This window comes from Marmota flaviventris, chromosome 11, assembly GCF_047511675.1.
Source record: "Marmota flaviventris isolate mMarFla1 chromosome 11, mMarFla1.hap1, whole genome shotgun sequence".
Taxonomy (NCBI): domain Eukaryota; kingdom Metazoa; phylum Chordata; class Mammalia; order Rodentia; family Sciuridae; genus Marmota; species Marmota flaviventris.
The window spans coordinates 71,395,974-71,417,947 of NC_092508.1; the positions used below are offsets into that span (position 1 = coordinate 71,395,974).

At 37.0% G+C, this 21,974-nt stretch overlaps 2 protein-coding genes across 15 annotated transcripts in view; one reads left to right on the forward strand and one right to left on the reverse strand.

Moving 5' to 3' along the window:
• Marchf7 (membrane associated ring-CH-type finger 7) overlaps nucleotides 1-18,284 on the reverse strand; it is a 52,750-nt gene extending 34,466 nt beyond the window's left edge. For all 5 annotated transcript variants that reach the window (XR_003583131.2, XM_027937941.2, XM_027937938.2 and 2 more), the window contains exon 1: nucleotides 18,115-18,284. The gene's annotated coding sequence lies outside the window, so the exon portion shown is untranslated. The remainder of the gene's footprint in view (nucleotides 1-18,114) is intronic.
• A 91-nt stretch (nucleotides 18,285-18,375) lies between these two features.
• Nucleotides 18,376-21,974, forward strand: part of Baz2b (bromodomain adjacent to zinc finger domain 2B) — a 351,303-nt gene continuing 347,704 nt past the window's right edge. For all 10 annotated transcript variants that reach the window (XM_071619137.1, XM_071619140.1, XM_071619138.1 and 7 more), the window contains exons 1-2: nucleotides 18,376-18,463; nucleotides 20,033-20,217. The gene's annotated coding sequence lies outside the window, so the exon portion shown is untranslated. The remainder of the gene's footprint in view (nucleotides 18,464-20,032; nucleotides 20,218-21,974) is intronic.

Consider the following 21,974-nt stretch of genomic DNA (forward strand, 5'->3'; position numbering starts at 1 on the left):
TAAATGAATCAGAAGCTTTAACCATGAAAAAAAAGTAATAATAATGGAAAGGATCACGTAAAGCAAAAAATTTAAATGGAGCTGGACTTGGTGGTACATGCCAGTAATACCCAATCAGGAGTCTGGGTCAGGAGGATAGCAAGTTTGAGGTCAGCCTAGACAACTTAGTTGGATGCTATTTAAAAACAAAACAACAGGGGATATAGCTTGGTGGTAGAGTACCCCTGGGTTCAATACCTCCTCCCCGGTAAAAAACAAACAAAAAACCCCCCAGAAATTTAAATGTATATTTGGGTAATCTAAAGTAAGGGAGGTACATTAATTCAACAGAGAGGATGCAACTACAGGTATCTAGAAAGAGGCAGAAACTGGTAGCATAGCATTTAGCCTTCCTATCAAGACTTAGAAATATAAGCTACCATAAAAGGGAATTAAACTTTTTAATAATAAATTTATATTAAAAAAAGAACTGTTGTGGAAAACAGTATGATGGCTCCTCAAAAAACTGAAAATATAATTACCTTATGACCCAGCAATTTCACTTATGGGTATACACCAAGCGACTGGGAAGCTGAGGCAGGAGGATGGCATACCAAAGGAACTGAGAATAGGGTCTCAATGACATATTTGTATGCCTATATTCACAGTAGAATTATTCACATTAGAAGTTGATAGTCACAAGCATCTATCAACAGATGAATGACAAGAAAAATGTGGTAATGGACCTTGAAAAGGAATGAATTCTGACATATGCCATAAAAGATCAACCTTGAAGACATTAAATAAAATAAGCCAGTCATAAAAAGACAAATACTCTTATGAGTCTATGAGATATGTACGGGGTAAAAATCCAAGAGAGAAATTAGAATGGTAGTCGTCAGACCCTAGGGGAGTGGGGGAGTTACTGTTTAATGAGCACAGAATGTCAGTATTGTAAGAAAAAAGATGGTGATGGACAGAGGTAATGGTTTCATCCTATTATGAATCTATTTAATGAAACAATTATCTGCACACTTAACCATAGTTATGGTGGTAAATTTTATTGTATATGTACTTTACAACAATAAAAATATTTGAGGGGGAAAAGGAGTGATGTGTGAGGATAAGTTGCTGAATTAAAACCTAATTTTGGAGCAGAACCCCAATTCTTCCTCAGCTCCATTTCCCCCAACAGACTATTTATGCACTAGAAAATAAAGATTTTATAGGTGACCCACTCCTACAATGCACAATCTCTGCAGGAGTTCAGGCAATGGTAAGTAATAAAGGAAAAGTTATGTAATAAATTTTGACTTCCAAAGTCTTTTTCTTGTTCCTGTTTCTATAATGTTGTCAGGAAACTAAGGGAGTCTACCCTTGGATAATTAACACCATTGATAAGATTTATTGATTTGACATATGGAATGCAAATATTTGATTAGCCTATCTCACAGACAAGTCCATTAGATAGCAAAAATTTCAATAAGCTGTTTTAGTGCTTCTCTCTAATAGACAAACATCCAGAGGGCATGGTGGCATAATTCTGTAATCCCAACTACTTGGGAGGCTGAAGCAGGAGAATAAAAAAAATCTAGTAGTGAGGGGCTGGAGTTGTGGCTAGGTGGTATAGTGCTTGCCTATCATGTGTGAGGCACTTGGTTCAAACCTCAGCACTATATAAAAACAAATAAAATAAAGGTATTGTGTTCATCTACAACTAAAAAATATATTTAAAAAATCTAGTAATGAGATCCTGCCTCAAAATTTAAAAATTAAAAAAAAGGGGAGGAGGTGAGCTGAGGATGTAGCTCGGTGATAAAGTGCCCAGGGTTCAATCCCCTGTGCATGTGGTGGGGTAGAGGATATATAAACAAAAATCAAGGATCACTTGGTATACAAGGGAAGCCTCAATATAAAAACCAAAGTGGCAGCAAAAAAGCTAACTACAACACACAATCCGAAAAAAGATCTGGATTCAAAACTAAAAGTGTCATTTCTACTGAATGCATCCTGGTTGTTTTTTTAAATATTTTTAGTTGTAGATGGACATAATACCTTTATTTTATTTACTTTTATGTGGTGCTGAGGATCAAACCCAATGCCTTGTACATGTGAGGCAAGCACTCCACTACTGAGTTACAGCCCCAGCCCCTTCATATTGCTTTTATAAGAATGGTCTATAACTTCCTCTAGATTTTTTTTTTAAAAATAAATTATACTTCTGTATCCTGCAGTATGCGCTACTGGTGCACCTAAAATAGCACCTCCCCCCCTTTAAAATCACATCAGTGCTCTTAAAAATCTCATCTGTTCACTGGACAAATATTTATTGACGATTTAGGTATAATTTCAGATGCTGGAGATGTGTCAATGAACAAAATGGGCTAAATTCCATGCCCTCATGAGTTTAAATTCTAGTTGGGAGAAAATAAACAAAATAAATTATATAGGTGAAAACAAAAACACCACCAAAACTAGCAATAAACAGATAAATAAAAATGCCTACAGATGATTCAGGGAGAAGATTTTGGGAGATGAGAGGCAATTACTATCCTCAAAAATATCAAAATCATTTATAAAATAAGAACAGGATGCTTGAGCATGCAATCAGTATAATAAAGAGCGTGTAGAAATTCAAACTGTGATATACTTTTAAAAATGAGATACACTGAAATAAATTCAACATATTTATTATAATTTGAGGACACCTCCCAGAAAGCAGAACAAAAAGTAGAAAATGTAGACATTAACAGAATTGCCTAGAGAGTTATCATTTGACTATGGTTAGAAAGAGAGGAAAGAAAAATTACCAAAGAAATAAAGGAACCTTTCCAGAATTGAACGTTACAAATCACTACAGTGAACAGATTCAAGAGTACTCAGCAGCAGGGCACAAGGCGGGGCACGCCTATAAACCCAGTGGCTCTGAAGGCTGAGATGGGAGGATTACAAATTCAAAGCCAGCCTCAGCAACAGCGAGGCATAAGCAATTCAGTGAGACCCTGTCTCTAAAAAAGTACAAAATAGGGCTGGGGATGTGGCTCAGTTAGGTCTAGTGCCCCTAAGTTCAATCCCTGGTACCAAAAAATAAAAATAAAAAAGAATACTCAGCATCACCAGTGAAACTCCACATCATGTACAACCACAGAATGGGATCCTAATTAGAATAAGTTATACTCCATGTATGTATTGTGGCTCAGCAGTAGAGCTGAGCGAAAGAAGGAAAGAAAGAAAGAAATTGTGTCCAACTACAAGTAAAAAATAAATATTTAAAATAAAAAATAAAAAGAACCAAAAAGAGCATTCGGGAAGATCTAAGAAAACAAATAAGCCCAATATTAAAACACAATGTACCATCTTTAAATGTCATAAAACCAGAAATAAAGGTTTTTTACAATGGTGAAAAGATCCTATGTCTGTGGAAAAATGGATCTTGTACAAAAGTAAAGTAAAAAGAATAGCTTAACAATATTAAATTCAAGATACTGCCTGTAATAGTGAGAAGTGTTTATTTAACCCTCAATTGAAATCTAGCAACTAAGTGTGAGAGGAGGAACAGGACACACTGCATATATTCACAATGAATCAAAAACCAAACAAGGGGCTCTGGGCATAGTTCAGGAGTAGAGAACATCAAGGGTGAGACCCTGGTAAATCCCTCACACCACAAAAGGAGGGTGAGAGGACCCACAACCATAGGAACCTAAATGAAGAACATGTCCTAGGAAAATGGGAGTGTAAATCATGAAATAATCAGATGAAAGAACCTAAAAAGCAGTGATAAAAGGGAAGGTTTATGGTAAAGCATGTAAACTATTTTTAAAAGTTGCATCATAGGCAAACTATTTCATTGGCATGTGGCAGAGATAATAGATAGTACAACCGGAAAAAACCACACTGACTATAAGGATCAAAAGATAATTTTCAAAAATCAAGTTTTTTACCTTAGAAAATATAGCCATCATTCAAGATGGGAGGTACAGCTGTATTGAACTTTTTAAAATTTACAGTCATAATAATATGAACACAGACTATTCAATCAATTTTGTTACAAATACACTGTAGAATGAAGGTTAGAAGAAGTAAGAACAACGGTGAAAAACAAACAAAAAAAAAGCATTATTTAAAATAATTTTTAAAAATCATGAAATAACAGTATAAACATATTACAAAGAAATATGGAGGTAAATAAACCCTGGAAAAAACAGAAAAACATTGTAAAAACAACTTTGGAGAGTAGAAATAGGAATGCAATGAAGGGTGGGGCAGAACTTCCATTTTTTTTTTTTATAAGTAGGATGACAATGTTTCACCGTTTGCCTAGAACAGTCCCAGTTTATGTCTTGTAACAAATTTATGTTCATTACCCAATATAATTATTAAAACATTGTCTACATTGTCACTTACAAGTGTCCTGGTTTGAAAGATAAAGCATGTGGTCACCTTACTTAGAAATCTTTTCTATCATCAGCTTTTTATAAGTTATGTGCAATTTTGGAAAGGCCATACAAAATCTTTTTAGAAAGGTGAATTTGGAAATTTAAAGAAGGCATATATTAGGAGAAAGAATATTCATGTTTAAACACTGACATTCAAAAACCCATAAATGAACCCCCAGCACAAAAAAGGAAAAGCTCACAAACAATAAGCAGTAGACATCATTTTATTAAGAGGGCTATGAAAATACTAAACAAGACTATATTTCTGATCTAAGGATTTAAAACAGGGAGACAAAATGCTTTTTGAAAAGTAAATGTCTACAGTTGCTTTTTAAACAACAATAATGCTCTTAATTATGCCTATCATAGTTCATTTTAGCAATATTTATACCCAGTTCTTACTTGCAGAATGAAACTAACCCAGTAGGAAATCTGCTCAAACAAATCCCTTAGGAGAAGGCAAAGAGGCAAAGTCCTATGAGAGATTTAATTTGATACTGTATGAAACTATTTTTGGCAACTCCTCTACATAAACTGATTGAATTTTGACAATGTAGGTGTTAGACGAAAACTTATATAATTTGGTTGTGTAAGTTGTAGGTCAAAAGCACGCCCAATAAATAAATAAATAAATAAAAATAATGTGCAGTCCTTGGAAAACTCTACCAGACCACCTAACAAGGTTCTATAAAGCACTTTTTTTAAGAGTTTGCTGATTTCACTTAATAGTTTTTCTGACGTTTTCTATGTGCTAAACAAGAGGATGAGGTAGGAGCGAGTCACATTGAAAATACTGATGTGGTACCTACAAAGAAATTGTAACCCTGTGAAAAACAAACTACAGAAATAATCACAATTTAAATATTATAAGCACTATAAAGTAAAAGGTATAAGGAAGAATAAAGAGCAAATCACAGTACCACAGTAAGAGGAAGATATTTTAAACGTAATATTTTTTTAAAATTTTTCTTTTAGTTGTAGGTGGACACAATATCTGTTTTATTTATTTATTTATTTGGTGCTGAGGATCGAACCCAGTGCCTCATGCATGCGAAGCAAACACTCTACCACTGAGCTACAACCCCAGTCCTAAATGTAATATTTTAAATAAACAGTTACAAGTACTTCACAGCACAAAATTCATATGTACAATCTTTCAACATAATGGTCTCTTAGCTTCCTTCTGTTGTTATATAATGAAGCTTTAAATTCAGATTTGATTCCAGAATTGGAAAGTCAAGTTCTTCCTTGTGCTTGGTGATAAGATAAAAATTTGTCACCAGGGGTGGCTTCAGAGGTGGGCCTTGTACTTGACTAAAATTTCTGCTGCCTGATGTCCTGAAATTCTTTAGAATTTTATCTTGGAACTCATGTTTTACAAGTGAAAATGGAACCTGAGCTTTAGCAGGAGAGGGTATATGCCTCTCCACCATATCTCACCACTCAATCTGCATATAGCACACCTGACTGTTGTGCAGTTTCTATAACACACCTAATCTGTACTTGCTTTGAGCCTCACTAAACTCCCAGCATGATAAATTCACTGGAATTCTTTGCTTATGTCCCTCATGAAGAAGTCTATGACTGAGCAAGGGGAGGCAGGCATTAACAGATATAAGAAGCCAAACTTTCCAGTTTCTAGAACATGCTTCAAATGCATAAAGGCTATGAGACGCAAAGCCACAAAAACCTTGCAATCAATATTTGAAACTGTGAGTTTGATCCCCAGCACCACAAAATAAATTTCCCTCATCTTAAGTAAGGCATTTTTATTGTGGATGATATATGCAACTAGAGTAGTATTTGTACCACTTTCACAGTTTATATAGTCTGTCCATTCACAAATGTAGTTTGCATTATTTTTTAATTTATTGGTACTAGGGATTGAATCCAGGGATGCTTAACCACACAACCAGCTCTTTCTCATTTTGAGAAAGAGAATCGCTAAATTGCTGAGGGCCTTAAACTTTCCATCCTCCTGCTTCAGTCAGCCTCCCAAATTACTGGGATTATAGGCGTGGGTCACCACACCCTGTAGTTTGCTTTAATTACTAATTTTTTCCACAGGTAATTTCATTCAGCATCCTAGGAAGTCTGCAGAGCTCTTTAAAAGAAGCTAATGTTTGTGGCCTGATGAACACTACATCAAAGGATATTTAGAGAAATTTCCAATCACAAACAGCATTAAATCTATTTGCATCTATTCTATAGAAATAATTTTGCTTTAAAGTTTCTCTTAGCCCAGGTAAAAGTCAAATGGAATTCTGTTTCATTACCCAACATGCAGAATTCTGAACTTAGTTGTGTACTGTGTTATTTGAAACTCACCAAGATCTTAGTCATATGTTAACTGCACCTAAAGAAACTTACCTCACAAACTTATCCTAGGCCTGGTATCAAGCCTAGATTGTCTCATCACACAAGACTTACATGGATAACAGGATAAACCAACAAAGATCATCTCTAATTATATCCTATACTAGGCTCTCTTTAAAGGGGAATTCATAACCACATATTTTCTTTATCTCATCCAACCAGTAACAGCAGCATTTCCCAAGCAAATTTTCAATTGCTTTCCATCATCTTACAAAGGAAGGCTATTATGGTTTGAATGTACACCCCACCTCCCAACAAAAAGTGTGTGCTGTAAACCTAGTCCCCAATTCAACAATGTTGGGAGGTGGAGCCTGAGAGGTTTAGGTCTTGAGGACTCCAACTTTATGAATAAGTTAATGTTGACTATAAGAAGGCTTGAGACAGTTCAATTCTTTCCCCTACCCCTTTTATAGGAAGATGCAGCAAAAAGACGACTAACCAGATGTAGCCCTGAACCTTCCCAGTCTCTAGACTGTAAAAAAATAAATCTCTCTTTAAAAATTAAAAAGTTTTTTTTGTACATGGACACAATGCCTTTATTTTGTTCATTTATTTTTATATGGTGCTGAAGGTTGAACCCAGTGCCTCACACATGCTAGGCAAGCCCTCTACCACTGAGCCACAACCTCAGCCTCAAATTTCTCCTTTATAAATTACCCAGTCTCAGGTATTATATAGTAGCACAAAACAGACTAAGAGGAAGTCCAAATTCTTTAGCCTACCATCCAGAATGCCAACCTACCTGTTCCATTTAATTTCCAATCAGATCTTAAAACATCTTAGCTCCAGTTCAACTTTTAAAAGTTAGTTACTGGGCTGAAGTTGTAACTCAGGGGTGGAGTGCTTGCCTAGCATATGTGATGCACCCTCAGCACCACATAAAAATAAAAGTATTGCATCTATCTACAACTAAAAACAAACAAACAAATAAATAAAAGTTAGTTCTCAGTACCTAAGAGTACTGACTTTAGCTGCTAAACTCTATGAAGATAATAATAAAGATCTATCTCCTGAAATTGTATTTCATAGGTGGGGGTAGCATATGGAACATATAAATAAACAAACATGATATAACATTAAGACAAATAGAGACATACAAAATGCTATGAGAGATTGTCAGTTCTTGATAATGGCAGATCATTCACAATCCTTTCTTAAAGCAATGAAAAATAAGAGAACAATGTTTCTAAAGCAATAAAGTGATGAAAAAATAATTATTAGGTTAAGCTGGGCACAGTGGTGCATGCCTGTTAATTCCAGTGATTGGAGGTTGAGGCAAGAGGATTACAAATTTGGGCAACTTAGCAAAACCCTGTCTAAAAAAAGGGTTGGAAGATAATACCTCAGTGGCTGAGCACTCCTGAGTTCAATTCCCAGTATCTCTCCCTCACACACACACAAATTACTAGGTCAATAATGAAGGCAAAAGGGAATCCAAAGAGATATGAAAGCATAAGAACGATTTATGTCCTTAAGGCATTTATAAAGCCCCAGATTTAAACGTTCATTTTGCCAGTCTCATGGAAGAATGTCAAAGCTCAGGACACAAACGAGGTGAGAAATTTAACAGGTCACTAACTCAAAATAAAATAAGCTGGACTCCAAAGAACCACAACGTCAGACTAAGAGTTATTCCAATAATAAACAAGCTCCTGTGCTGATTTGCAGACCAGGCTGATGTTATTTGGATATATAAATGGAAGTTCAACCCTGAATTTGGCTAAAGATAGTCCCAAACTAGTAATCAACCAACCTAAAATTTGCTGAAGGGCCATGTCTTTATGCTAGGCTTCAAATTATTTCTGGTTTTTTTTGGCAACAGGGATTGAACTCAGGAGTTCTCAACCACTGAGCCACATCCACAGCCCTATTTTGTATTTTATTTAGAGATAGGGTGTCACTGAGTTGCTTAGTGCCTAGCAGTTGCTGAGGCTGGCTTTTAACTTGCGCACGATTCTCCTGTCTCAGCCTCCCAAATCCCTGGGATTACAGGCATGTGCCACTGTGCCTGGCTTCAAAGTTCTTTCTACAAATTATTTTTCAAGAGCAAGAAGTAGGGAATGACTAAATATATGCTGAAATAAGGCACTATTTACAAGGACATTGAGACACATAAGAGAGAACAAGAAAAAGTAGCCAAAGTCTGCCAAGTTATGTATTTAGGCAGATATAACTGGATTTACAAAATTTAAATAGAAGCTTGAAAATATGTGCAGGGAACAGGAAAATGCAAAATGAACACTACTAAAAAAAGCATTAAAAAGGAATTTCAGACTGAAATATATAATAACCATAATTAAAATAAATGACCACACAAAGATAAGACATCCAAAATGGGGAACATTCTAAAAGATAATTGCTCAAGTCTTCAAAAACTCAATGACACACACACACACACTTCTGAGTTTGCAACTGAAGAATCAAAACCAAATGCAATAAATGCATGAACCTCAATTGGAAGCTGTTTCAAAAAGACAACTGAAAGATGGAATGTGCACTGAATTTTCATAGTGTCATAATACTGACCAGTAAATATAGGCAACATTATGTGTATATTTAATTTACTATCCACCCCCCACTTCTCATCTTGAATACTTACCTAACAAAATTGGGGGAAGTGTTCCATCTTTGCATTATATAAAGTCAAAAAAGAACAAATGTCTAACACAATGAGAATAAGCTGAATAATTTATAAAATCAGGTTTCTTGAGTACACCTCAGAGCTGAGGTGGCAAAGCAACCAGATGAACTGAGCTACAAAGAGTGGCAAGCCTCTCTAAAGCGATGGGACAAAGGTGGCCACCATAAAAGTGCTAAGAATATAACAAAATTTATTGAATTCCTAAATTCATAAAGGCCAAAAATTTCTTAATGAAACAGTTAACTCTGAGCCAATTCAAGGAAAAGTTTTCTTCTACAGGCCCTCACTAAGTCTTCACAAGAATGGGGGCAGGCAGAAGATCTGAAAGGTCCCTCTCTGCAGCTTGACCACAAAGAACCTGGCTACATTTAAAAGAAGAACCTCAAGAAACCCATTTGTGTTTCACATCCTGATCAAGTTCAAGGCTGCAAAAAGCTACTGCTGGGGTAAGGTTAAGAAAACTAGTTTCTCCAAGAACTCTGCACTGATATAAGGTAGGTCTGTGGCCACGACACAACCTGCCCAAGATCCACCACTGACACAAGGCAGAGATAAGCTGACAAGGGGGAAGAGGAAGGTATAAACTTCCTATGCCCTAGACTCTAGAATAAAATAAAAGGAAAGAGCAGAAATGCTGGTAAATCCCCACCTGAGGAGCAGGAACACAGAGCCTCCCAAAGACTGAAGAAATATCAACAAAGTTAAGAACTCCTGCCCCTACCACCACCACCACAGCTTTGCTTCATATAAGAAGGAAAAACAGTCTACTGATGAGGAAGGTATAACAGCCTTTGAGAAACCTCTCTGTGGAATATGGACTGCAGAGACCCTTAAGGGGGCTTTAAGAATACTGAAAAAATATTATCCAGGATTCTAGGTCTCACACTAAGCACTGAGCAGTAGCAATCTACTAATGGAATACTCTGAAGGCAAATAAAGTTCAGACACAGCTGAACTACAGACTAAATACCAACTCAACCCATCACACCAAAGCCTTAAGCAAAAGTAGAGTATACCTTAATCAAGGCAGTCTCTATTCCTTCACTTACAGTATTTGTTATTTAACAAAAAATTTTAAAGATACACTAAATGTAAGAGAAAAAAGAAAGAAAAATCAAGAGATAAAACAGTAAAGAGAACCAAACCCAAAGACATCCCCCACTAATGTTAGCTAATGGGGAAATAAATGGTAGAATGAAGCACAGAAAGACAAATAACGGCAAATACAGAAGAGAGGGTTTGAGAGAAAGAATGATGGTCTATTGTACATGTAACTGGAGTGACAAAAGGAAAGGAGGCTTCAGAACAAAAATTTTTGAAGAAATTTTGGCTGAAACTGATGAAAAGTCAAGAAGCTTAACAAATACCAACTAGAATAATTAGTAATTCACACCTAAATAACTCCTATCAGACTGCTGAAAAATCACTTTACTTAAACAAACAAACAAAAACCTTCAATGTTATGGAAGCACTGATTGGGGAGTCAAATGTTCCAACAAGATGAGGATTTCAGAAGAGGTAACATTTGAGTTGACCTCTGATGACAAACTAGAAAAAGAGAAGGCAGCATAAAAATACTAAAAGCATGTTTAAGAACTAAAAATAGAAAACATATAAGGGATGCCATTCAAAGCACAGAAAATAAGAACACTGACGCTAATAAATGCAAAAAGTAGATTATATCCAAATTGTACAGGCACTTGTGTTCTCTGCTCAGCAGTAATTTAATAAGGAGGTGACCCTGGAGATCTCTATCATGGTGCTTGGGGACTACTTTTCACCCTAATGACTTAAAAAATTATGTTTCGGACAAACAATTACATCTTTCAGAAAAGAAACAGAACTCCAACAAAACACTGTCTAGCTTTGTCTGCCCTCAAAAATATGTTCATATATAGCTTGTTGTATTTTTAAGGCTTTGGGACCTATAAAGAATTTTGAAACACGGTAAACTAAAAACAAAACAAAACAAAAAATTTTGAAGCTACACTGGTATCCTGGTCAATTTATAGGAAGAGAAACACTGGCTCCAAGACAAATATGTGAGGGCCCCAAGTAGTGAATGGATAGAAAACAGATTTGATGCGTACATCTAAAGAAGAAGAGAATTTTAACTGGGAGAAGAAGGAAGAAATTATACAAAATACTGATAAAGAACAAATATTTTAATATTCTTTTTTCCCCCAGGGGGTTGGGAATAGAAACAAGCTGGTTTTAAAGAATGAACTGTCTGAAGTAGGCAGAAATCCAGAGGATGCTGGAAGTAAAGTTTGAAAACACGGTAGAATAGTGTGAGCTGACAGATTTTTCTATCATACTGATTTATTTACTTATTCCCAGGCATATGTGCTACCTATGCCTTCTATCTGGTAAGCTTAGCACTCCCTTCTCCCAAATTATTCTTTAATTAGTAAAACTGGGGAGCTATGAAAAAGGAAACAAAAACTTTGGGCAGTGTAGGAAAATACTCGGAACAAAGCTCCACCTATACCCTACCTTACAAGTACAACTTTCTCTGTATACTACCAAAAGTTGCTTATCATGTAGAGCTTGGGCGTTTTAGTTCACCAAATTTGGAAAGCTGTGACTTCCTAAAAGGAGAGCAACAGCAGGGCAACTGCCCAAAGTTTTTCTTTGATTCTGCTTACAAAGGTTTTATTTAAGTATCCTTTTTTTTTGTCACTCTAAGATCACTATGCCCCATTACTATACTCATGGTTTTCTTCAGCTGTCAAGAGTCACATAGTAGTCACAAACCAAATAACCAGCTTTAAAAAGAAAAAAACCTTATCCATATTAACAAATACTAATTCCTACACCTAATAGTCTTTGCCTATCTTTTAATATATTCATTAACAAAAATGTATTAATGCATTAATAAAAATTCACTTCCCATACTTTCCAAAATAGGAAACTGAGATGTGGCAGGAAACACAATAGGCACTGCCTGATTTTTAGCATATGAGCCTATTTATGACAATACATAGAGAAATGAGTTAAGAGTGCAAGTTTTGAAATAGGCCCCTTACTTGATGTAACTCTAGATTTACTGTAATACTTCATTTCCTCATCCATTTCACAGGTATATTATGTGTTCTGAAGACACACAGCATGTGCTTAGCAAATACTAATTATTAAGCAATGCCACCAATGTTAAGAATTTCATATTAACAACTCAGTAGAAATTCTTTTAGCTTTTCAATATTTCAAATTTGTCTTTAATGCACTGTAAAAAGACCTTTTAAAGTCACTCAGATTTATGAAAAGATACTTACTGCAAGGAAAGAAACTTCCCTGAGCTTACATATATAATTATGTGCATTTAAAAATTGGAAATGTATAGCCATTTTATTCACATTTGCAGTATTCCTGGGTGGTAACATTACTGGTATGTTTTTTTCTTTCATACTTGGCTTTCCAAAATTTCATTAATGTAATTGTTCTACTTTACTAATTAAGAGAAAATGTTACTTAGAGGGGAGGGAACCCACATTTTTTGCTGTGCCCCATTTGGCACACACCTGTAATCCCAGTCTCGCTAGAGGCTGAGATAAGAGGATTGCAAGTTCAAGGCCAGCCTCAGCAACTTAGCAAGGCCTTGTCTCAAAAGCAAATAAATAAATAAATAGGTAGGTAGATAAATGGGCTAGAAATGTGGCTCAGTGGTAAACTACCTCTGGGTTAAATCCCCAGGACTAAAAAAAATACTAAAAATCATAACATAATAAAATCTATACAGTATTTCAAAGAAGAATAATTGATCCATTCTGTCTCTAAACTGCAAGTTTACAGTCTTGGCACTGAAACACCACAAAGTCATAAATATCAAAAATTAAAGGGCTGGGGCCGTAGCTCAGTGGTAGAGTGCTTGCCTAGCATGTGTGAAGCAATGGGTTCGATTCTCATCACCACATATAAATAAATAAAATAAAGGTCCATCAATAACTAAATTTTTTTTAAAATTGAAGTTTGGTTCTAATACAGACCAATTGGGAGCTAAAATTAAAATTACTTAATGAAGTGGAGTTTAGATTACCTGGGTATGAACTTCCACATACCAATCAATAGTCTTCAACAATTATCAACATTTATTAAACTGGGATGAGAGGTGGGAGGGAAAGGGAGAGAGAAAGGAAATTGCATGGAAATGGAAGGAGACCCTCAGGGTTATACAAAATTTCATACAAGAGGAAGTGAGGGGAAAGGGGAAAATAATACAAGGGGGAGAAATGAATGACAGTAGAGGGGGTAGAGAGAGAAGAGGGGAGGGGAGGGGAGGGGAGGGGGGATAGTAGAGGATAGGAAAGGCAGCAGAATACAACAGACACTAGTATGGCAATATGTAAATCAATGGATGTGTAACTGATGTGATTCTGCAATTTGTATATGGGGTAAAAATGGGAGTTCATAACCCACTTGAATCAAAGTGTGAAATACGATATATCAAGAACTATGTAATGTTTTGAACAACCAACAATAAAAAATTAAAAAAAAAAAAAAAAAAAAGAAAGCTATCAACTTACACAGGAGGAAATTGTGAGAAACTGAACTAAGGTAAGGCTTAGCTCCATCAAATCCTTGACCAAGGAATATTTCTCATATTTAAAGCTCCCCCATTTCTGCCTTGAGGATATTACTTTATTTTATAAAGTATATTAATATATTTAGGTTTCAATGTTTCAACTTGATGGTAATATTTATTAAAATGAATCCTTTTACTACATATAAGGATTTAGGTTATGTATAGTTATCTATGTTCATATCTTGTTCATCATTTCAGTGAAATCCTAAAATAAACTTTATCTTTCAAAAAAAAAAAAAAACAATTATCAACATTTGAACAATCTTGCCTATTTTACCACCCCCCCCAACATTATTTTAAAGCAATCCCAACGGTGACATTTATAAGAATGCCTAGTCTTGCTGGTCTCAGCAAGCCAAGGAAGGAGGATCTCAAGTTCAAAGTCAGCCTCAGCAACTTAGCAAGGCCCTAAACAACTCAGGGAGACCTTATCTCAAAAAAAAAGCAGTAGGGATATGGGCTCAGTGGTTAAGTGTCCCTGGGTTCAGTCACCAGAAAAAAAAAAAAATCTTAAAATTGTCTAACTGTGGATAAAATATGGATAAAAAAAATCCCTCCACCATAAAATGGAAACACCTTTGCAATGCAATCCTAACAGTCTGCCCTGGACAAGACAGAGTCTCATTTTCCCATCCCCCTCAATGTGAACTAGCCTTGTAAGAGACACTGTGATGATTTGAAAAGGTTTTAAGAAGTTTTATAGCTACCATTTTTACTCTTGGAATGTTATCTGAGACATCCATGTCATAAAAAAAAATCACACGGACAAGGCCTAGATGTCAACCAACACCAACTGAGAAACCAATTGAGAGCCACTACCAGACATGTGAGTAACAACATCTTGAACCTCCCAGCCTGGGAAACCCTCCAACTGAAAGCTGGTACACAAGTGAGCCCAGACAAAACCAGAACTGCCCAACAGGCACAACGAACGGGGGTGGGGGTGGGGGAACAGTAAATAGTTATTAATTCATTAGGTTTTAAGGTGGTTTGTTATGCATCAACAGCACAAAAGCTTCCTAACAGTGTAACTTTTACTTTCCTAACATTATTCGATGTGAAAAATCTGATTCTAACAGATTCTGACTCAAAATTTATCTTAAATATTAAGAAAGGTTAGTTAATGAGTTGCCAAGAGCACAACATTACTATATGATAAATTTGTGGCACAAAGGCCAGAGTTTCACACAAAACATAAATGTGTTTTGATAGGTGAGAATCTTCCAGAAGAGTTACAATTCCATTATTTATCTATACTTACTTATCCTTCTGTTTAAAACAAACAAACAACAACAACAGCAAAAACCACTAGATCCTGGATAAAACTTTTTTTTTTTTTGGTTAATGAGAAATTATTTGTTGATTCCAGTGAACAGGGAGACATGGAAGATAACAATGGCAAAATGAGAGAAAGCAAAGGACTTTTGGGGCCTTAAAAAAAAAAAAAAATCCCTGATTTTTAGCTGATATAATTTATGGCATAAAAATATACCCCCCAAAAGTCTCAACATCCCCATGGGAAAAATAACTATGGTGTTTCCTACATTAGAGAACTTGTTCTTGAAGTGATTTTACTCTGTAGGTGTCATGTTTCAATCTTCATTCAGGAAGTGGAAACCATTTTAGGGTTCTTTCTGGAAAGTGAGAAACGTGTGATAACCAGCTTTTAAGGTTCAAACCTTGCATTTTCTTAAAGAAGTTGACAAAAATGAGCATAGAGCAATAGTGATTTTAAAACTACGTGTTAACTTATCTAGTTTAACCAGTAGAGTCAAAAGAAATGTATTTGAGAACAGGTAAAACTGGCTTTGAGCACAATAAGTTCATATCAGAACAGAAAAATTAGAAATGAAGATCAGAGAAAACCAAAACCCAGCCAACTCTCCAATTATAAAGTAATTTTATCCCCTACACCCAATCATTTTGGGTTGATCTTACAATAAGCAACTTTTGTGATTAATTAATTCCCTATAATAAAATTCTGCTTGAGTGAATTCCAGTAATCTTAGTATGAACTTAAAATCTTTTCCATTTTAATTTTAATCATTCTAATGTGACCCATTGTTGATTTCATGATTTAGCTGTTAAAAGGTACATTAATTTATTGCTTAGAAATGAAGTTTGATGCAAACCTATGCATTTCACTTAAGTATTTCATATTATTTTTTTAAAATTTATTACTAGTACTTAATTATCTGTGGAAATAGGTTTCAGCTATGGGAAGCAAACTGTCACTTCCTAAAACAGACCATATCATGACTTTGCAGTTTTCTTATCAAAGTCCTAGCCATCTTTCACATCTTAGTTCAAGCAATACTTCCTGTAAAATTTCCCCCCAAGATTTAAGCACCCGTGCTTTATGCTACCACAGTACTACAAAGTACACTAAAACAATAATAGTAGTTTCTTTATATATTAGTCTGATGACTAAATTGTGAGCCGTGGAGAGAAGCACTATGTCAAGCTCCTTCTTGTAATGAGAAGCCCTAATCTACTAGCCAGAAAATAAAGTATGCAGTATCAAAACATTTTACATTACTTGATAAATTTTGCACTATAAAATTACTTGCTAAAAATATTTTAAAATGTGGGCAATTCTTGAACATATACAAGATGAAGAGGTGTAAGAGATGGGATATATAGCTGCCTAAAAAACACATGACAGTCACTGATGACATGTCCATGTTGACACTTTCATGAAGAACATACAGGGGAAATAAGCCCTCTTATCAACATGGCAGAAGAAAAGACATCACTTGAATTTATTATAGGAGGAGTTCTTATTAAAGACACCTGACCCTGGGCTAGGAGTAAAGCTTTGTAGTACAGTGGGTGCTTGGCATGCACATGACCCTAAATTGGATAAAGACACCTGACCCATCATGACACTGAAAATAACCCAAGATTATGCAAGTTGACCATTTAGGTTAAAAGAATAGTTATTAAAAGTTCTTATCTAAAAAAACCTTTGTAATACAGACCTTGAATTTAACTGCAATGTTCCTGAGGAAACCTCGAGATTAAATAATTATGACAAAAATTGACTCAAACCAGGTTTTCCTACCCTAGTGCACCACTCTTACTTCATGAAATACTTAAAGAGCAATAAAATAAATCCTCCATTTCTGAAACAAATTTGTTACCTCATAAAAATCACTAGTTAACACTAGCTATCTGCTTTCATAATGGTTTACTATTTGCCTCAAATCAAAAATTCATCTCAAAGGCCTTACCTTTCAATACTGGACAGAATTGGCAAAGATGGGCATAAGAAACGGGGAGATTTAAAATCATAAAAAAAAAAGTCCTACAAAAATTGGGTCCCTACTAAATTCAATTTTACATGCCACGCTTAATAGTATCAGACAGCAGTCATAACGAATTTATTACTCACACAGATTTTGAATATTGATATTGACTTTGGAACAAAGGAAAAAGTATTAACTGTAGTATTTTGCTGTGTGTTTACGTTCATCTTCACTACGCAGTTTCATCGAAATCAGAGTATTCTACTACTCGCGCCTTCCATATTTTCACTTCTTAGGCCAACAGGTCTGTTCTAATACATATCGCCACGTATTTCAATTGAAGAATACATTATCTACCATAAAAAGTGTCACGATATTCAGGAAGTGGAGCTGTCAATTAAGGACCCTTCACCGAATACAAGGGGCTGACAAAGTCTCTTCAATTCGAGGCAGGGTTCGCTAAGCCCTAACCCTCCCCGCCAACACCGCACTCACTGAATACCTCACTCGCGACACCCCAGACTCGCAAGGCGCGGTTGGACCCTCCGGACACCAGCCGAGTAGAGGGCCACCCCGGGCCAAAGTATGACACCAGTGCCTTCCCCGCGCCCACCACGCGTCCAAATGGAAGACGCACAATCCTGTCCTACACCCGTCACAAACTCCTACACCGGTCTACTGGGTACCGGCGGCGGAGGCCTGCACCGGGACCCAGCTCCTGCACCCCATCCGGCGAGGTGGCGGCCTCTATGCCCAGGCCCGCACTTGGTGGCCTCCCCTCCCCCACCCGCGGCCTGGCCTCGGACCCGCTCCGCCGGAGGGAGAAGTCCGAGCTAGGCAGCATATTACCCAGCTCCCGAGCTGCCACCGTATAGGGCACGACGTGCTGGCAGCGACCACACCGCCGCCTTCTTCCTCCAAGTCCCAGGCCTCTGAGCGTGGCAGAGTCGTCCACAGCGAAGCACAATGGCGCCGTCCCCTTTCTCAGATCCGGCGCAGAACCAGCCGCCACCGTTAAATGCCCCTCCCTTCCTCTCCCCCCGCCCCACTACGCGTACCTCCTGGCTTCTCGCGAGAGGGGCGGCGCTGCGGGAATCCGAGAGAAGCCGGCGCGCTCGACGTACCCCACCGCGGGGTGGTGCTCTGACTGCGGCAGCCGTTGAAGGGCTGCCCCCCGGGAGGCAGCGAGGCGCCACGGGTAAGCTGCTGCGGCTGGGCGGCCGGCGTGCTTGTGGCTGGGCGTGCGTGTGTGCGGGCGCGGAGAGCGGGCGCTGGAGGCCTGGCCCTGGTTGGCCGTCCTCGATTTGCTGACAGGGAGCTCCTAGCCAGCCTCCTTACTGCCTGGCGCCCGGGTCGCCGCCCACAGGCTCTCGCCCCCTGGGGCCAACCTGCAGGGCCACAACTGGAAAAACCACCTTTTTTTTTTTTTTTTTTTCCTTTTTCGAGCGCTTGGCAAGTGGCGCAGTGAACGTTTATCGGGTTGAATGAAGCACTGCCTTTTCCAGCCTTCCCTTCTCCCCGCCTTCTCCTTGCCCTCGCTGTCTGATTTGAAGCCAACCCTTGAAGGGTTTGGTTTGTCCACCTGTGGTGGTGTCCTTGTGGTAATGAAGCCTTGGTGGGGTACTTTCACAATCATATCGTTTAAAATCATAATATTACCCTTTGATAGTGTAACTACAGATTTTGCAGTAAAATTTCACTTATAAAAAGGGAGGGAAATTGTGACAAATGGTTTGTGAAAATTAGACGAAACTTTCAAAACTACTGTGAATGTAAAATAAGAGGTAAGTAACTGGTACATAAAGGAATAGGCTAAAGGGAAAAGCCACAATTTGTGTGGATTTCGATGATATGTGGATTTTGAATAATACATTAAACAAAATTTTTAATGGTAAAGATCAGTTACTTATTGAATCTTGGACATATACTTAAGGCAGTCAGCATTATAATGTTATTAAAAACAATCTATTGATTCCTAAAAATTCCATAAGTGAGATATGATGTTTATATGTATTTGTCATTTCATCTGAAGGGAATGGAATATCAATGTCTATCATCCTCATTTTACTGTATCTTGGAGACTGTCTTTCACTATATTTTAAAATATTGTGAATTTTGAAGATTTTTTTTTTCCCCACTACTGGGGATTGCTGTACCACTGAGCTACATCTCCAGTCCTTTTATTTTAAGACAGAGTCTTGCTCAGTTGCTAAATTGCTGAGGCTGGCCTCAAACCTGCCATCCTCTATTCTCAGCCTGACAAGTCCCTGGAATTACAGGGGTGTGCCATGGCACCTGGCTAATGTTTGATTATGTTAAAAGTTGACACAGATTTCACTCTTTTAGGGTATGAGATGAAGATTAAATGTCTAGTGCCGGGTAAAGTGAACACAGATTACTTGTGAGGAAATTATTTTGCCAGTTTGAGTGGCCCTATAGCACAGTGGATGTATAAATAAATACACACACACACACACACACACACGCACACACACTCTCTCCCTGAAGAATTAGACTGCATGGATTCAAATCTTAGTCATGCCTCTTACTACCTTATCTTGAACAGTTCTTTAACCTTGCTAAGATTAGGCTTCCTGTGAAATTGGAGTTAATAAAAAATACTTATATCTCACAGGTTGTCAAAGGGATTAAATGAGATCGTGCTGTCAGTTTCTAAAGCATAGTCATCATTCCAAAACTATTAGCTATTACATTCCATGTCTAAACCACCACTAATATTGTGTTTCTGGGGCTTAATATCATATAGGACCCTTAAACATCTTTTCAAGTTTATTCAACGCCAAGAGAAATGATGGCATCATTTTCCTGAGCTATGGCAATCAGACCTGGTAGTGGGAACTTCTCTACAGAACTCCCAAACCTGGCAAGAATGCTGCAGATTTTGGCAGATGATGGCTTCATCCCCTCCCAGCACTAATGATATTATTAGAGGTGAGTGTGGCACCAATCCCCCAGAGATTCCAGATTTTAGTATTTTTATTGATGCTAGTAAATAAAGGTCACTAATAAATCTGGTTTTATTCTTTTTTAATTCTCAAATTTCTTTTAATTAGTTTTACATGACAGTAGGATGCATTTATCCACTTTGTTATATCATACATACATGGGATATAATTTCATTTTCATGTTGCAGAATCATATTGGTCATGTAGTCACATATATACATAAAGTAATAATGTCTGTTTCATTCTACTATTTTTCCTATCCCCACATCCCCTCCCCACTCCCTTAATCTAAGGTAACGCTATTCTTCCCTAGTGCCCCTGCCTTATTGTGAATTAGCATCCGCATATAGAGAAAACATTCAGCTTTTGATTTTGTGTTATTTCGCTTAGCATGATATTCTCCAAACTCCAACCATTTACTGGCAAATGCCATAATTTCACTCTTCTTTAAAGCTGAGTAATATTCTATAGAGTATATATACCTCAATTTTTTTTTTATCCATTCACCTATTGAGGGACACCTAGATTGATACCATAGTCTAGCTATTGTGAATTGAGTTGCTATAAACATTGATTTTGCTATGTCACTATAATTTTCCTTTGGGTATAAACTAGGTCAGGCTGGTTCCATTCCAAGTTTTCTGAGGAATCTCCATACTGCTTTCCATAGTGGTTGCACCAATTTGCAGTCCCACCAGCTATGTATGAGTGTACCTTTTTCACTGCATCCTTGCCAACATTTATTGTTGCCTCTATTCTTGATGATTGCCATTCTGACAGGAGTAAGAGGAGGAAATCTTACAGTAGTTTTTATTTACATTTCTCTAATTGCTAGAGATATTGAACATTTTTTCATATATTTGTATTTCTTCTGGGAAGTGTCTTTTCAGTTCCTTAGCTCACTTATTGATTGGGTTATTATTATTTTTTTTTTAGTGTTAAGCTTTTAAGTTCTTTATATATACTAGAGATGAATGCTTTATCAGAGGTGCTTGTGGTAAAAGATTTTCTCCCAATCTGTAGGCTCTCTCCTTACATCATTAATTATTACCTTTGCTGAGAAGAAGCTTTTTAATCTTAATCCATCACATTTATTGATTCTTGATTTTACTTTTTTAGGAGTCTTGTTAAGGAAGTCACATCCTAGGCTGACACAGTGAAGATTTGGGCCTGTTTTTTCTTCTGTTAGGCACAGGGTCTGTTCTAGTGCCTAAGTCTTTGATCCACTTTGAGTTGATTTTTGGGCAAAGTGAGAGATAAAGGTTTAATTTCATTTTGCTACATATGGATTTCCAGTTTTCCCAGCACCATTTGTTGAAGAGGCTATCTTTTCTCTAATGAATGTTTTTGACATCCTTGTCTGAGGTAACCATATTTATGTGGGTTTGACTCTGTGTCCTCTATTCTGTACCATTGGTCTACAAGTCTATCTTGGTGCTGATACCATGCCGTTTTTGGTACTATATTTCTGTAGTATAGTTTAAGGTCTAGTATTGTGATGCCTCCTGCTTCACTTTTCTTGCTAAGGATTGCTTTAGCTATTCTGGGTCTCTTATTTTTCCAAATGAATTTCATGATTGCTTTTTCTCTTTCCATGAAGAATGTCATTGGGATTTTAATAGGAATTGCATTAAATCTGTATAGCACTTGCCGCAGTCTGGCTGGGCACAAATGCCGCAGTCTGGCTGGGCACACAATCAGGAGCCACCACACAGCTTGTAGATTCAAACAGCAACTCTTTAT